Source organism: Adiantum capillus-veneris, chromosome 1 (genome assembly GCF_014529385.1).
Source record: "Adiantum capillus-veneris isolate H3 chromosome 1, ASM1452938v2, whole genome shotgun sequence".
Classification (NCBI taxonomy): Eukaryota; Viridiplantae; Streptophyta; class Polypodiopsida; order Polypodiales; family Pteridaceae; genus Adiantum; species Adiantum capillus-veneris.
Window position 1 is genome coordinate 142,108,183 of NC_140931.1, and position 5,501 is coordinate 142,113,683.

The following is a 5,501-nucleotide window of genomic DNA, read 5'->3' on the forward strand; positions in this document are numbered from 1 at the left end:
GAGATTCCAAAAATCATCGTTTCATTCATATGTTTATATGGTATGCATACAAATTGATGTGAGCATGAAAATCCATCTACCATCACATTCAAGTTGACTACTCCCAATGTCGGTGTTGGGTTTTTGTTGCATCCTTTGATAGCAGATATTCGCGATGCTAAATATTCACGTAGCTTTCTTGTAAGTGGAATAATTGACTGCATTCATTCGAGCTTCGAAATCTACTAATGCATTTGTGATATGATAGTTTACTAGTATTGTGATGCGAAGGTCAATTCCATCCAACCATTCATCATCCATTGACACTGCATCATTTTGTAATTCCCATAATCTCTCATCTGGTTGCAAAGTGTTTATGGAAATAGGTGTTTGTTGATTTTTGAAAGTAGCTTTCCTCTTGAGTACTCAAAGTCAAGCTTCCTCTTGGGCTTCATAAATAACCTGCTATCATCTAATCTTCCTCTAATTTGTTGCATGCATTTTCTCTAAAAAACCATTGGTTAGTGGCAAATGGTACTTCTTTAAGCGACATCCACTAATCTAGTTAGCCATTGGTTCACCATCTAGACTAGACAACTTAACTGCTCCACTTGAAGATGCATCTTCAATGATAAACGGTCCATTTTCCTTTTTCTTGAACTTGGAAATGTGTTGCTTAAGGGAATACACTAAATCTAGGTCCCATTTTTTGAAGATTTTTGTGACTAGATGTGAATCAAAAAATTATTTTTGCTTTTGTTTTTGTGCATAGATGTGAGCTATAGTTGTTAGCCTTTTAATTCATCAAGCTTTTCTAAATCTTCAAGCCTCTTTGACAATTCATGTCCAGTCCACTCAACATCTTAGCTACCCTTAGTGTTGGAAATAGAAATTCTATCGGTAGTATGGCATCAAGACCATAAACAAGATTAAAGGGTGTAGCATTTAAAGATATCTTCAATGAAACTCTATAAGCCCATAGAGTGGCATGTAGACTCATTTCCCAATCAGTTTGTTCTGAATTAACCACCTTAGTCAGTACCGAGCTAAGAATTTTATTTGTGTGCTCAGCTTGACCATTTTCTTGTGGATAATATGAAGCGAATTTTTTATGGATGACCATAAGCTCATTTAGTAGATACTCAATTATCGCATTCAGGAAATAAGTTCCCCTACCACTAACAATTTCTATTGGTAGTCCATTCTTGTGAATACATTCTCATAAAAGAATCCGAATGTGGTTCTAGCATCATTCTTCTTGGTTGCCGTAGCCTCTATCCACTTGGTCAAATAGTCCATGGCTACAATGATATATTGAACTTGACTTCTATAAGGAGGTGGTTGTATTGGCCCAAAAAAAATCTATACCCCATTTTGCAAAAGCTCTAGCCCCCATCATTGGTCTTAAAGGCATGCTATCTACCCTTGTTGGCATTTTTTCTTGTTGGCATGAATTACACCTTCAAACATGTTCTTTAGCATCTGCAAAAAGTGTTGGTCACCATATGCCTGCCAAAAAAATTGCTCTAGTGGTGGTTTCAAGAGAAAAGTGACCTCCAGCTAATCCAACATGTACTTGTTCTAACGTGGGTATATATTCATCTTCATTTGCATAGAGATGAAAATGTTGATCCTTTCTTGTCTGATACAACTGATTTCCAATAAAAGCAGAGTCTCTTGCTTCAGTTTCAATAGCTCTTTGGTAGCGTTTACTCTTATCCTCCGAAAATGTTCTTCTTGATAAGTAAGTAACTAGATAGTTAGTCCACTTAGGAATGCCTGATATTTGAAATAATGTCAGATGAGGTATGGGTATTTGTTATTTCCATTGAAGACAATCTCTCACAAATGAGTGAGCATCACTTCTCATGGTTGGCCAAAATACTCCAAGTCTCAAGATCCATTGCATAGTTTGGTCTTCCGCAAAGTGAAGTCCTACTATGGTAATGTGAGTTTGACTTAGGTATTGGGTTTTCTCCTCACGATTAATACACACAAGAAATATTCCATCTCGATTAGTTTTGTATAGCCTTCCAGCTCGTAATTGATACATAGCCCATTGCCCAATTAGTCATGTGTAATAGGAAGTGCTATTTGAGAATCCACTTGAGCTATGGTCATCAATGAAACCATATTTTTTGACCAACGGGGTATCATTTCCATGGAGAATAGATATGCATCTGGTAGATCATCGCCTATCCCTTTTGTTGGTTCTCCTAAAATAATCATTGATAAATGATTTGCTCTTTGGTGTGTGGTGCCCTTTTTTACAACTACAATGAAATCCAATTCCAAAAGAATAATGAACCATCTCACTGTTGTCCCTGTGTTACATGGCTTGTTGACGAAGTACAATAAAGCTTGGTGGTCCACAAAGAACACAAATTGATTGGCTAATAGGTAATTTCTATAATTTTTTATGGCATAGATCATCCCTAATTCTTCTCTTTTAGTGGTTGTATAATTGTTCTCTACCACATTCAGTTGTCTAATAGGATAAGAAATGGGAAAATCAATTTTTCTGTCTCTTGGTTGAGTTAATATACACGGAATGGCAAAATTGGAAGCATCAATATGTATATGAAATATCTTATTCCAATATGGTGCTTTCAATATCGGGGCTAAAGTGAGAGCTTGTTTAAGCTTCATGAAGGATTCTTCACGTTCATCAGTCCATACAAAGAGTGTAATCAGACCATACATGGGTTTTTCAATTATAGCATACATGTAAATGAATCGTGTGTAATATCCACAATGTCCCATGAAAGCCTAAACCCCTTTGACTATTGTTGGTCCAGGCAATTCAGTAATAACACTAATTTTATCCATATCGATTGCTATACCATTTTTAGACACTATATGTCCAATAATTTTTTCTTGTCTACCCATAAATGTGCACTTTTCAGGATTTAAGCAAATCTATAAAGTCTACATTCTTCGAATACCTTTTTAGGATGTTCAAAATCATCAACTTGGATTGATGAATGTACACATAAATCATCCATATATACTGCCAAGAAATTCCTAAGATATTCTTTGAAAGCATGGCTCATCAATATTTGAAAGGTGGCCAGAGCATTAGTGAACCCAAAAGACATAACCCTATAAACAAAAGTACCCCATTCAATTGCAAAGGTAGTTTTATGATGATCTTTGGGATCAACCAAAGTTGATTGTACCATGAAAAGCCATCTACATTAGGAAGAGAATGGGGTCTAGGAGGGCCTCTTTATTTGACAGTTTAAGGAATTCAAACCTTTAGGATTAAGAAAATAATCAAAAGATAGCTTTTGAGTTCAAACAAGAAAAACGGCTAGTCTATTTGAATTCAAAGTTTCCCCCCAAAATGGAATTTGAAATCTAGCGAGTAAAACCATATCATGTAGCATATCTATGGAAAGAGCTTGACATGTAGATTGTAGATCTATGATCTCCGCTCAAATTGGAGATCATATGTGGGAGTTATTGAAGGCCAAAATTCATATAACTTTCCACCTCCTTTTTGGGAGGAAAAGTGCATCCTTTGACCACTCTTACACATCTCTTACACATCCACCATTCTTGCACACATGGCGTACACCTATTCGTGAAAATGTTAATCACCTCAATAAGTTCATGGAAAATAAAGAGGCCCTCCTACACCCCATCCTATTCCTAATGAAAAAGCTACAAGCTCCTTTTCCTGCAACTTGTTCTAAAACCTGCTCGATGATTGGAAGAGGGTCTAATGGTGGCTGCATTTACTTTTTCCAAATTGACACACACTCTTAAAATTCCATTTTTCTTGGGTACCACCACAATCGGAGACACCCAATCTATGTGTTCAATTTCATAAATAAGCTCGGCATCCTTGAGCTTCTCTATCTCTTCTTTGATATTTTTGAAAAATGTTTCATTATAAGTATATGGCCTTTGTCTACTTGGTTTTGCATCATCTCTCATGGGTATGGTATGTTGACAAAGTTTTGGATCAACACCCTTGAGATCTTTATAAGCCAAGAAAAGATATCTTGGTATTCTTTTAGTAAGCTTAGCAAAAGCTATTCTTCTTCTTCGGTAAGGTCATTCGCAATGTAGGAAGGTCTAGGCTCTTTTCTTGGTTCGGCTAGATCTATTTTCTTTACATTTTTAGGTCCTTCATATGACTCACCCTATTTTCTTAATTCTCTTATAGGTTTTTCTACTATGATCTTTTGGTCTTGGAGAGTATAATTCTTTTAATGGGATGGAACACTCATTACATCGATAAGTTCTCTTCCTCAGTTGTTTCCATTCAGTGGTATACATCTCCTTTAGAGTTTTCTTCAATTCTTGATATTTTTTCTTTCTTTCAACCCGTGTCATGGATGATTCATCATCTTGGTGCTTAGGCTTTGGTTGATTGAGTTTCCTTTATTGTTTTTGTTGATGTTTTTGATGTTTCTTGTTTATTGTCTGAAGGATATCTACCAGTGATTTTGTCTTTGACACAATCTTGTGCATCTATCTGCGTCAAAAACTGTATTCTGCTAGAAACTGATAGCATAGGTCTAGATTTCAAGTTTTTTGTGTTTATTTTTCTTCTATACCATTTTTGACTTCTTTTTTTTGGTTTGGAAAGTCAAAAAACTTTTCCTCCCCTTCTTTTAAGAGTAGTTGGACTCTAACATGTTCTTTTTCGGACCCAAATTAAATCAATAGATATAGTTGAATGTTCCTCAAACTCATTAGTAGCATCATAATAGAGGTTTGAAAAGACTTGTTGGGCTTTCAGTAAGTCCTTGGTTTCTTGAACTTCATGTATGGGAATTATGTCATAACCATCCTCATTGCAAAACTGAGTAGGCATAGATGTATTCACATATACATCCATTGTTGCCCTTATTTGAGTCCACTCAAATGGCTCAAACAAATGCTCCAAAAAGGGTTTTGGTATATATGCTTCATTTGTGCAATCCCTTTCTAAGATACATTCTTCTCATTTCAAACTCCCATTTTTTGAGGCTCCACACATCCAAATAGGTGTCTTTGTTTAACCAAGATGGAAGCTTTGATTTAGCTGAAGAGTCTGAGTCAAATTCTTGAATGGGTGTTTTCATTACATCTTTATAAGTGTGATCTTTTAGATTAACCCTTGTGACTGATCCCACTTGCTTCAAATATAGGTAATTGTTTTCCCAATCTTGAATGAGTTGTATTTGCCGCATGGATGGCCTTCCCAAGATAGTTAAGTTTCTTTTCAAAGTCTACTATCACAAAAGGATGTTGATAATCAATTCCACAGGAACTAACTATCACTTTTTCAAGAAGTTCTAGGGGTATTTCTATGTGGCCATCTGCCAATTGTAGTTTCATTCGAGCTTGTCTAATGGCTGGTTTTCCCCACGATTCCCATACTGCTTTTGTGGCTGTGGCTATGCCTACCCCACTGTCCAATATTTCCATGGTTTCTACATCATTATATCTCACATCTAGAAGGGTTGTGTTTGATTCTTCCCCCTCATAGTATTCTCCGACTTTGTTCATAGGGATGGATCTAGTCT